At 34.6% G+C, this 12,593-nt stretch overlaps 1 protein-coding gene across 32 annotated transcripts in view; it reads right to left on the bottom strand.

The window, feature by feature from the left end:
- Nucleotides 1–12,593, bottom strand: part of KCNMA1 (potassium calcium-activated channel subfamily M alpha 1) — a 403,122-nt gene that overhangs the window by 238,885 nt on the left and 151,644 nt on the right. The window lies entirely within an intron of this gene.

The raw sequence follows: 12,593 nt of genomic DNA, 5'->3' as shown, positions 1-12,593 counted from the left end.
TCCTTGATTAACATTATTTTGACTCCAATTTAAAACTGGTCTGGTAATTCATTAACTGCTTTTACAAGCAGCTGTGGACATTCTTGTACATGAGGTACAATAACTTCCAGAGCAGCAAGAGAACAATTTTCTTTCTAGAAATAATAATACATTTGGTGGCATTCAGTTTGTGTGAGTCACATCTTCATTTATTATTCCCCCATTTTTAATCTCACCTGTTTAAAATAATTTTCTGTTCATTAAAATATTCATATCAATGGAATGCCATGAAAATTTATTATTTGATATTTATATTAAGATATTTCAAAAAATCCCCAATTTTTAAATTGTAAAAATATTTCATATTTTCATACAGAGTAAAGAAGGACATACTCAGAATCCGACCTAATTGTGATTAACTGAGAAATTATCTAGCTAATGAGATTAACAAAGGGATTTACAGGCTTTCACTCACACGACAAAGACTGACAGTACACAAAGTTACAGGACATTACTTGTTCAACACAATATTTTAACACATTCTTCATCTTCTCTACTTACACCAGAAATACTACTTTTTCCTTTGCTAAAACTTTTGAGAAGGTAAATATGAGGATGAGGATTGTCTCTTTTGAGAATCCTTTCTCTCATATATCTAGAGAAATGCACAATCACATATACTAAGTTTGGTTGTTAAGTTCATGAATTTGAATTTATGGGCCACAGAAAAACAAGAAAGAAAACAAACTTCCAATATACTAAAAATACTACACATTTCAAATAGATTCTAAAAAAATGTACAATTTATTTGTACCTACAGTTCAATAAAAAATGAATTCTTGCAGGCTATTACGGAACGGTGAAACCAATTTGAATTTCTGAGCCTTTCTTCTTCCCTATTATTGCTTTCTTTTTTGTTGAGGTTCATCTAATTAAAAACTTGGTTACTTTAAATGAGGTGAAGCTTGTGTTTTTATTCCTTTTTTAGAGGAGTGGTAGAATCCTTGTAGAAGCTTTAAAAGTATTCCCCTATGGACAATATGATGTTGATTCTGCGCTCACTTTAATTGGCATCTCTTTCCTCCTTTGTTCATTCTACAAAATCTCCTGTGTTTTTTTCCACTCACCCTGCTATGTTTTTGACCAATTTTTTTTGCTCTGCTTCCAACCCACTCTCCATCTTCTGCCAAGGGAATTTTAAGTCATTAATTGCTGTCAGATTTCCATACTCACAACATTTAACCAAATTCAACAACTCATTCATCCATATTACAAAAAAATAAACGAAGGAAAAAAATAGAACTACTTGAGAATAATGGAGAGTGCTAGCTTTCTAGAGTTTGATAATTTTGCTTAGTACATAAATATACTGAAGGGATAAACATGCATTAATCAGGATTGAAATTAACATCTAATCACTTTTTTTTTCTACTGTAGCTCTTTACACATTTGCATTAATAGAATCAGAATGCATAGAAGAAGAATGACCCAGTAGTGATCATGCACTCACTACATCGTGCTTACTTTTCAAACATACAATAATTGTTTGTAATGCAGAATTTCACCAAAAAACTGAATATCATCCTAACATGTCCATTGCCAGTCATTAGGAAAAAGGCTTCCGTAAGAGGCCAGTGCAACAGGAACAGCTCTCCTGGAGACATTATGGAATCCCTGTCCTTGAAGGCTTTCAAGACTCAGTCAAATAAAGCCAGAGCCGATCTCATCTCTTTGGTAGTTTATTCCTGCAAGGATTCATTCTGCAAAAGTTTTAGAAAGTTGTCTCAGCTATATGTTAATAATCAGTTGTGGAGTCCCTAAGAGGAGGGGAATGAGCAGCCCACAATAACATAATCATAGAACACATGGAGTTGGAAGGGACCCATCAGGATCACCAAGTCCAACTCCTGGCCTAGCACAGGACATCCCTAGAATCATACCATGGGCCCAAGAGCCTTATCCAAGTTAATCCAAAAAGTAAATAAAGTTTATAAGCACTATGACATTGCTGAATTTTACAAAATTCTCAAATAAAAAGACATAATAAACTAAATTGCATAGTCAGGGGACTGCAGAATACTCTTAAATATGTTCATAAGAAAAAACGTCTAAAAACAAAAAATGAAGTAACTACTTCAAAAAAATAAACCAAACATACATTTAACATAAATTTGAAATTCAAGACCAACAGAATGATCAGTAGGATGAAATAGAAACTGAGGTGACCAGAATGTAAAAAAAAAAGTACAACTTCAGATAAACTACAAAATGAAACAAGGATATAATAGCTGAAAATTAAGATTTCAGAAGTTTTTTTGAAGTATTTTATAATATCCCTTTCAAGGTCATTACAGTAATGTGGGCAGTTTGCCATGTGCAATGTGCCTGATGTTGCTTCTCATAGAAATGTTCCCTTAAAATCAGTGGTTTTGGTAGTTAAAAATGATCACAAATATAAGTCTATTTTAATTTTAAACAGCCTTTTTACCTGGAGGCTGTAAGGTCATGGTTAAATTTCTTATAAACAGACCTGGACAAAAATAAACTGAGATTAAGCAGGATCTTAGAGAGTTACAGTTAAAGCATTATCTGCAGAGGATTACAGTAGACGAGCAGTCTTGTTTCATGCCAAACAATGACCTTTCTCTTACACAAATATCACATTCATCTAGGAAAGGTGTCTGTACAAGGAGAACAGCACTCTCTCAACCAGTTTTTTCTAAAGCACATGGATTGGCATGTTTGATTTCTTCAGTAAGACCCACATACAGTAGGAACCTATATTATGAAACTTTGCAATGCTCTGTTCCACTGAATGGAAAGCTAGACTAAAACTCAGGACTGTATTTTCCCTTTAATGCATATGCAACTTCTGACATTACTAATAGAGCCTAATTACACTCATTAGGCCCATTCAACACTTCCTTTTCAAATTATTAATTGCAATAGGCCTCATGCTTTAGTGCAGCATGAAATGAAGCCCACACCAAAGAAAACAATCACCTTCTCTCCCCACTATTAGATTTTTTGTTCATCTTCTAGCTTTGCTTTTTATTAAGAGGTTGGGGGATGGGATCTAAAGAAATCATAAAACAGATTTAAACATAATAATGTTTATCTAAATTTAATAGTTTTGCCACCTCTTTGTTGCCTATTGTATCCTGGCAAATGGAATTGAGAAAAAAAGACATTTCACCATGGATTAACTGCATGGATTTAGTGTGTCAGTCTTCTGATGGAAATAGACACAGAAGAGAAGTTGCATAATCACCTTGTTTCTAAACAAGTTAATTTACCATGAAAAGGTGCAGAAAAATAAACCCTTTGATGGCTAGGAAGTTAAATACAGCATGGGGATAAATAGTTTATAATGCTAAGTACTGGGAAGATGTGGAAAAAGAGACAAAAATTATGTGGAATTACCAGACTTCAGCCAGGCTACAGATCCCTGACTGTACTACAGAAAGAAAAGCTATTACCACTATGAAGCCCTTTTAAACACTTTTTTTTTTTAATAAGACTGCTGAGAATCTGTAAATTTAAACAGAGACTAAAAAATTTTTTCCTTTTTAGGCTCTTCTGCTTTACATTAATGAGGCCATAGCATTAAAAATACTTGCAAATATATCAACCACAACTAGGGCCTGAGCATTCTATGGCTTTCTACCATCGTTTGTTTCTCAGGGATCCAAAATCTGAACTTTGATTTGTTTAAATATCACTGCTTTTATTCTGGAAAGATGAATTAGTGTAGCATTATCAACCTTACAAAATGAAAGAACAGCTTAAGTACATATAAGCTGTCAGAACTATCTTGGAGCTTCTAAATACTTTTATTCCATAAATAAAGGATTCTGTATGTGGGTTTTTTTTTTTAATGAGAAGTCAGTAATGCCTATTATCCTGAAGCCAAGTTCACCAACATGTTTGCTGTTTCTTCTATCTGTTTCATCCTACTCAAACTTGGCAATAATTATACACTACTTCATACTTGGGTATTAGTCCTTTCAGGTGAGCAGGAGGTTATCAAGGAGATAGAAATGACAATAGAAGCTGAAAGAATAATTTATCTAAAATACTAAATTTATGTATTTATGAAATATTTTGGTCACTCAAGTATAAAGACAAAGTGGATTACTAGAATGTGACTGTCAATTCCCTCCTCTTCCTCAAGGTTCTAAGTGGAGACCAGGAATACCACTGCCAGAGCTGAGGAATAGCAGAAGGATGAGCAGAGCAGAGAGTCAGTGAAACTCTAGTCTGAAACTATTTATATATATGCATTTCTATTACTCATACTGTGGAGGACACTATATCACAGCAAAATCAGCTGAAATAAATAGAGATATTAGGGATCATGGAGCAAATTCATCTTGTACAATATCAGAGTTGCTATTTGTACATTATAACATCATAGAACACATTTGGCATGTCAACAATTCCATAAAGCTAAAAAGGAAAATGTATATCCATTCCATAGCCTTTTCCTGACTTGAGTTCTGTCCAACTGCAAACACTTTTATAAGAAACACTTTATAGGCTTGTTAAAGCTTGTGCTGCAATGCCATGGTCATGGCAAATCAGCCAAATAATGGGTGCCCATATGCAAAACCCAAAGGTGGCATAAGCAGAAGCATTTTCACTAACACCAGTTCTACTTTGACTACTTTCACTGCAGTACTTGGGGCTTGAGAGTCCAAAGCTTTAGGAATCTTGTTTAATTAAGTGCTGTAACAACATTTTGATAAGTTACCAGCATATTCTACCATTAAATAGCAAGCAGCCTTTCGAGTACCCATTTATCTTCTTGCAGCTCCAGGGACACCACAGTAAATGTGTTCTAAGCAAGACTGTGCTCCATATATTACACATGTGCACCAACACCAATGGCACATTTGTTTCTGGCATTGTCAGGTGGACTTCCCAACAAGATTTTGGCAGATTGTCTGAGCTTAGAATATTACTAGAAAATTGTTGTTATTATTAATATTGGTAATTTATATTATTAGTACAGTGCATATATTTTTGTAATAATGTTATGATATAAAACTAATATTTTGTTTAATACTTTAACAGGTTCAAGTTCAAAAAAGCACATACAGACTTGCAAAATATTTGAAAAGCAGCTTGGTGTGACAGCTTTCTCAAGCAGTTATCACAAATGGTAGTTGAGTCTCAGTCCTGCTTCAGGAATGGGACTTAAAGCAACATGACCATATCATCTGAGCAGCTGAATACAAACATCCCCTTTATCTCTGCATTTTGCTGCAGACTCAGACCATCTTAGCATTCAGAGAAAACAGAAAACTCATACAATTAATTTCAGCAGGATGGTTGCTTCAAAAATTACTAATTAAGTAAAAAGCATCCATCACTATAATTGGCCTGAAAGAAAAAAATGAAAATAATGCCTAATTCTAGCATCTGATTCCATTAAAATAACAAAATTATTTTGGGGGTAGGGATGAATGACCCTGATTGCTGAGGGCATGGCCTTGCCTGCCACTCTCCTTTTCCCTACAAGGCAGTCAGCCCTGTTCCTCCCTGGCACAAGCTATTGAGGTGCAATAGGTGAAACAGCAGGTAATGGGCACTTAAAGGACAAAAAAAATTCAGATGTGCCCTTAATAATGCACAGCCCAGATCTAAGGGCAAAGGATCCAAATGGAACAGGTGACTCAAAACAGTCTAGAAAGCCATACCTACAACTCTCAATTTCACTGATCAGGTAAATTTTGGATATGAAGTTACCTGTTACTTTCCATCTCTAAGGCCTCTCACCGAAGATTTTTTATTAATAGGAGCAAGTTTAACCTGCAGAAAGTGTTGTGATGCACGGGCCTTCAAATTATCGGGGTGTAAGCAGATTTTTTGAAAATAAACTTTGCATATTCCCAACTCCAATAATAAGCTTGACTGAATAACAGAGAATACCAACTGAACCACAGAGCAGGAATAATATCAAATAAAAGAGACCAAAGATTCTGAGCTGCTGAGAAACTTGACTGATTTCTGCAGGACTTGTAGGAAATTATCAGTTCAGGAAGACAAGTAAAACTTGAGCATACACTAAGCACTATTTGGGAAGCCCTTCCACCAGTGATCTCCTCCTGGATGTTGTACATGCAAGCACTGGCATTTACACAGAACACAGTGAAGACTTCAGTTTGCCTCCTCAATCAATTTTGCTCTCTTCTACAAGAAGGCATATAGAAACAACAGCTACAAATTGACAATTTATGAAGCAACACTAACCACAGTAAGTCCTTAGCAGAGAAAAAAAAATGTTTTAAAAACTTGAATTTTACACACTGCACAAAGCTATTATTCATTTTCTTCAGAATATGTTCCTTAGAGCATAGATATCCTTTTCTCTGCTCCCTTTCTATTTCTTCTGACCTTTGAACTACTGAAGTTGTATTTCAATCTTTAAAATGTCACAAGTTAGCCTATGAGTTTATTACATGATCAAATGACAGGGACAGCATTAAAGAAGGTATTAATTTTACAAATGTACTGTATGGCAAACAAAAATGAGTATTTTCAGATTACCCTTCCCAAATGTACAAGGCTTACAAGTCAGGCATCAATTATTAAAAAACTTTGTTTTAGACCTAAATCCAGTGTTCTTTTTAGTCATCTTCTGGTGTGAATTAGCTAGAGATCATGCTTTTAAGCTTGGCCCTGAGGTTCTTGAATATATCTTTAATTAAGTTTTAAAAAGAAAAAAACAAGCCAATACTCTTAGAGATACAATAAAACTGTCATATTTGTAACACATTTGTAGGTGACCTTTTCCACAAACATGTGTTTATGTAAAGCCTTTTTTAATGAAGCATTCTGTGATGAAAACAATCTATCATTCATATATCCTAAAAGATCAGGTTTGAAAGGCAAATATAATTCTTTACATTGATGAAAAATAATTTAAGTTGACATGGAAAGCTCTAAAATATATGGAGATTATAAAATGCCAATAAGGACGGACGAACTGACACTTTGAATTTTGGGGGCCACAGAAGAGATGGAAACAACACAGCTATTGCAATACTGATTAATAACAAAAAAAAGAATAGTCCTTAATTTTCTTATGAATAGTCAGCATAACACTTAGGACAACATTTTTCTAATTTTTTCACAGTAAACTATTTTAAAGATGTGATATGTCCTTCATTTTTAAAGGGTACCTATTATAACCTTATTTTATTTCAAGACAAAACTTACAAATTCATTAGACCACCTTAATTATAATATGGGGTTTTTTTCACTAAATCTATTCATAGAAATGTGGAGGTCAAGGACATGGTTTATAAAATAAAATATATTTTAAAAACATGCAGCCAGTTAGCCAAAGTGTCATGCTTCCAACATAACAAATCACAAGATAGTAAAAAAATATTTCAACACAAACATTGTGGACAGATAATGCATTTTGATGTAGAAAAACAAATGGAGTGTGGACAAAATCCATTTATTTTTTTGGCACACCATTCTAAGTACTTGAAAGCTGTGCAGTTATTTCACAAGTATCTAGAGGACTTCTAAAAATTTCTGTATCTAGGCTGAAAAAATGGATTCATTCATCTAATCTGTTCTGACAGCTGCAATCAGAGATCATAAGCTCTGCAGATAAAGGACCAATTTTTTATGGTATGTTTATACATTGTCATTTGGAAAATGTGCAAAGCCTGAACTATTACTTTGTTTTACATAATAGAAATCAATGACTTCACAGAGCCAGAGACTTCACAGTGATGTGAGCACATTTACCCTCTAACTCCCCAGCCTCAAAATGTGTTTGGGATTCTGGCAAAATATCTTCTACTGCACTGCATACTTGTGATGAAATCCTACTTATTTTTTCCTATTGCTAACACTTCCTTCCCCCCAGTGAATCTCTTCTCATTAAAATCCATTCAGCACTTCTGCTGTAACATTTATAAGGTGATTTGTCAACATGGTGACACGTCTATATAAAAAACAGATGCAAGGTCCCTGACACCAAACTGATTAATGAGAACAAAGTGTAATGAGAATTTCTAGTGGCTAATGTCACAGCAAGAAAGAACAAAAAAACATTGAAGACTCTTCTGGTGCAGACTACACCATATTAGAACTGTGTGAAATATGGTACAATTTGTCTAAATCTGTGAACTAGTAACAGAAAAATAGCTCTAAACCTTGTCAAACTTTAGCAGAATCAAAACAAAGCACACAAGCATATACTTCGAATTGGCCTGAAAGAGTGCCAAGCATTTTTAACTATACTGTCCACCCAGAATTTACACAGAGGCTCAGGGGGTTTTATCGGCAAAATTTGGATTTCCCTCTCAGTAGAAAGAAGCTCAGAAAATCGACTAACTATTTTTGGAAATTTGCATTCTGCATACGTAGTCATAGAATTATGCAGGAGAAAAGCAGAAGTAAAGGAAAAGTTAGGGTAAAAAGGCAAGTCATTCAACAGTTTCTGCTTCTTCAGAAAAGGCTATAATTTTCCTGAAAAGTGTATCATCTGGCTCGCTCACTACTTGGATGAAAAGAGGCAATGATCTGTAACATGCACTAATTTTACTCAAATATTTATTTTATCACCTGACTTCCTGGCTAAAATCAATGTTCAAGTTACTAGCCTAGTTCAATGCTCTGAATTGAGGGAAAAATGAAAAAAAAACAAAAAAGGCATTTCAAAATCATATATAGTCCAAACATTTCTACCTTTTGCTAAGATGGTATATCCCCACTGATTATGGCCAAAAGGTGTTTGATCCTGTTCTCATTTTTAATTAAAATAATCAAAACTTTGACTTTAGGAATCTCATTTGTTAAAACTAATTATATATTTATGTTTTAAAAACCCTTTCATTTCTTTAAGACTCATTCTCTTAAGATGGCTCAGATGACAAATCAGAACATTTAAATCAGGCTCTTGCTTTTAAATGGCTACTGAAGTGAGCTAGTTACTATTGCTTGATTGTTTTTCTCATCCTCTTCTCATTGTCACGGTATTAAAAAGAGCAGTTTACCTGTCGAGCAAATGTTTCTCTTAAAATAAGAGGTAGGTGCTGCATAACCTCTTTGCTTTGAAAATGTTGTCCAAGGATATTATACATCCACTAGAACAACAGATGTGCACGTACACACACCATGTTGTGAGCCATCTCAACTCTGAAAAGCTGATAATTCTATCACACACTGAGGTCTCACAGCTGTTGGCCAATTAGATGGATGAACAGAGTTAAGAGTCCTTTCTAAAGAAAAGTTAGTGCTAATGACTACATTTTTTAAGAGGGAACCTAAGAAGAGGAAAACATAACTTTGCTATTCACAAACTGGAAGTATAGAGATACACGAACATTATTTCAGACCAGTTCTCCTTATAGATGGACAAAGCCAACAAAAAAGTAGATGGGGTCATCATATCAGTGGCCAAAAAACAAACAGCTGATCCTGAGTGGCACTAGTAACCTGGAAATCATGCCTGAGTTTTTAAACGATGATGGAAATCTCCATAATGACTATGCCATCAGCCAGCTGTATTTTTTTTAGCTTTATTATTATTGAATAACACAGATGTGGACTTTTTAGCTTGTCATCTTACTTAAAAAATAAATTTGGATAGCTGCAGAAATCTGTGTTGATACTGTGCCTACCGTCACCTTTCAATGAGATTTCTCAAGGCAAACAAGAACAGGTTGCCTACTATGACTCAGGCATCCTTTGAATCATACCTGCTATTATAAATTGGCTTGGAAAGCATTATCATGTTATTTTTTTAAGCTTCTGGAAGTAAAAACCATTGCTGCTTTCAAACTACAACCCTCTATTGCAAAAAAAATACATCAAAATATTTCAAAAAGTTACACTGTTCCATGCATATGGAGATATACACATAGATGGATATATTTTCTTGGATATATTTTCTTATTTGAGAAAAACCAATGGAACAAAAAACTTTAGGAGAGTCAATGTAATTGAGAAGGTTTAAACACTTCCCTCAGAAGGTAATTCTCATAAATTAAATGGCAGCAGAAAATTTAAATACCCTATTTATTGCAGTAAACTGAACATCCATTACATGGAAGCTCCAAAAAACAGATACATGTGCCTGGATTTATTAAAAATGCAACACTGCTGGGTGACAGTTACTTCAGCCATATAGCTGTTCCCCATTATAGAGTAACTTTGCATATACACTAACAATATAGACCCTCACAGAACTGAGAGTACCGTTTTCAAACAAAATATATTTTAAAGAGGTCCCTTATTGATAAGCATTCTATTTTAACATACCATTTTAAATACATTGCTTGAAGTCTTTTTCCTTAGTGGTCTAGAAGCAATTATCATTCATTTTTACAACCAACCCCTATACACATCTATTCATCTTCAAAAGGGAAGAGCAAGGTAAAACCCCTTAGCCACATACAAGCCTTCTCTGTCCACGTTTACTCACACTACTGAAAGTGATGTGGTTTTCCAGAATCACACTTTCCTTTTTTATAGTTCTCATCTTACCATGTTTTCCAAAGCAATCCTAGTTCCATGAAATTCTTACTTGTGCTAAAAATTCTTTCACTGATGCAGTCTGTGTACCACCTTCTTTTATATCTTCCTCATCTGCCTTGGAAGTTCTGAGGTACAGTCAGGCAATGTGTTCGAAAGACAGAAAAATTTTTTAAAAACCTTAAATCACAGCATAAAGTACACTTCCCATAAGTTTTCCTTGCATCCTGCAACACCTGGACTGGCTAACACACTGTTTACATTCAAGATTTCAAGATCTGAATTATTAAGAGTCCAAAGAGCTCAACAGAAATCTTTCTACTGACGTCATTTGGCTTTGGATCAGGTCTTAAATCCACCGAGGCCATTAAATTGTTCTTTTGCTCCTTGCTTTTTCTCTGTCAGTCACTTCAATTTCACTATGATGTCATTCAAGGATTCATGGAAAATGGACTGACTTTTTATATAGTCACATGAACAAGACCCAACAGCCAACAACAACATTCAAGAGTCTAGAAATTCACTTTTCAGTACATTCCAGTTAGTGCCACATCTTGGTTCAGTCAGCCAGCACCAATGAGATAATTTTTGGATCCTTATTTGCAACATAGTGTTTGGAAATTAACAGTTTTGAACTCCATTAAGAATTTCAAATATAGAACAAGTCTGTTGGAAACGTCCCTTACCCATTTCAAATCTCTCTTAAATCTTGGTTTATAACTGTCAAATTTTAAAATGCACGATTATATTCATATGAAAATTATGGCATATAAAAGAGTGGATTTTATTGAATTTTTTTTACTTTCCTGTAAAGGATTTCCTTCTTTTATGCTTTATGTTCTTATATTTACGTTTTCTTTTTGCCTATCACACCCCATTTATCTGGGTGCTCATGAACAAAGCAACAGCAACAAAGTACTTGAGAGGATTTGGGAACATTGAATGCAAACTGCACTCTCACTGACCCTTAGGGAAAATGGTACCTCTAAAAGATGTTTTATCTGGCAACAAAAATTATATAATGCCTTTTAATGACAGCAATAATAACATCTAAAAAAGTTCTTAAAATCTATCCCACAAAAAAGTAACTTGGTGATCCTGGAAGTTTGAATAAATCACAAGCAATTAAAACAGCGTGTGAGACAGCCTATGGATCTGTCTTCATTTCAAACCCTGTAAGCTCAGCATTGTGCCTTTCCAGGCTCTTTACATGATCCAGAAATGAATCCTGCTATATAGGTTAGAGTGAAACATGAGAGTGCACAGTCAGAGAAACACTGCTTTGTGGGAAAGCAATGCACAGAAGAGCTTCAGGCTTTTAAAAACTAATAAATCTGGCCTCCTGCAGATGCTATTCAACTAACTTAGCATTTCTGCCCTCAGTGCATCTGTCTGGTTCACTATATACCATGAAATGTGTTAGGAAGTTCATTATATCCACTTATCTAAGCCAGTGCTGAGTGGCAAATATTACCAGCTAAAAAAAGAGTAAGGGGGTGGGGCTCCCTGATTCTTCCAAAATATCCTATAATACTTTGGATTTTGTTTCCATTTCCCTTAGGGCTGACAAGTAGTGAAGGTAGTTATTTCTCATTACAATACTTTCAGCATTTCATAGAATTAAGTACGTGACTCAACACAAGAGCAGTTTGTGATTTCTCCATGAAGTAGAGACAGCAAAAAGCTGTTGTATACTTATTTTGAGTATGGTAATTACACTGGGCACTCAGTATGTTAATAAAGTAGGGAAGCTACTTTAAAACAAAAAGAAAAAAACATATTTTGTTTTTTTAGGAATACTTGTGGAGCATCACAGCAACGTAAATCAGTCAGTAAACAATTTAGTCATAAAACAATGAAGAGATTACCCCATGTGCCGGCACATATGACACTGGCCTGAGGCTTATCTTGTAAGCACATTAATAATGAGTTTTATTTTTGGGAAGCTATTATACTAAAGCATGTGCATCTTTAGGAAGCATATATATAGTTACTAAGAATTCTGATCACAGACTAGTGGCCTCTCTAAACTAAGCAAAGAAATAATTTTGGCTAGATTCCATTTTATATTTAGCACCAGCAAGTTCCAACTTAATTTTGTCTTTCAGACT

Source organism: Melospiza georgiana, chromosome 8 (assembly GCF_028018845.1).
Source record: "Melospiza georgiana isolate bMelGeo1 chromosome 8, bMelGeo1.pri, whole genome shotgun sequence".
Lineage (NCBI taxonomy): Eukaryota > Metazoa > Chordata > Aves > Passeriformes > Passerellidae > Melospiza > Melospiza georgiana.
Note: the sequence above shows the minus strand (reverse complement) of the source record. Positions and strands in the feature narration are given on the sequence as shown.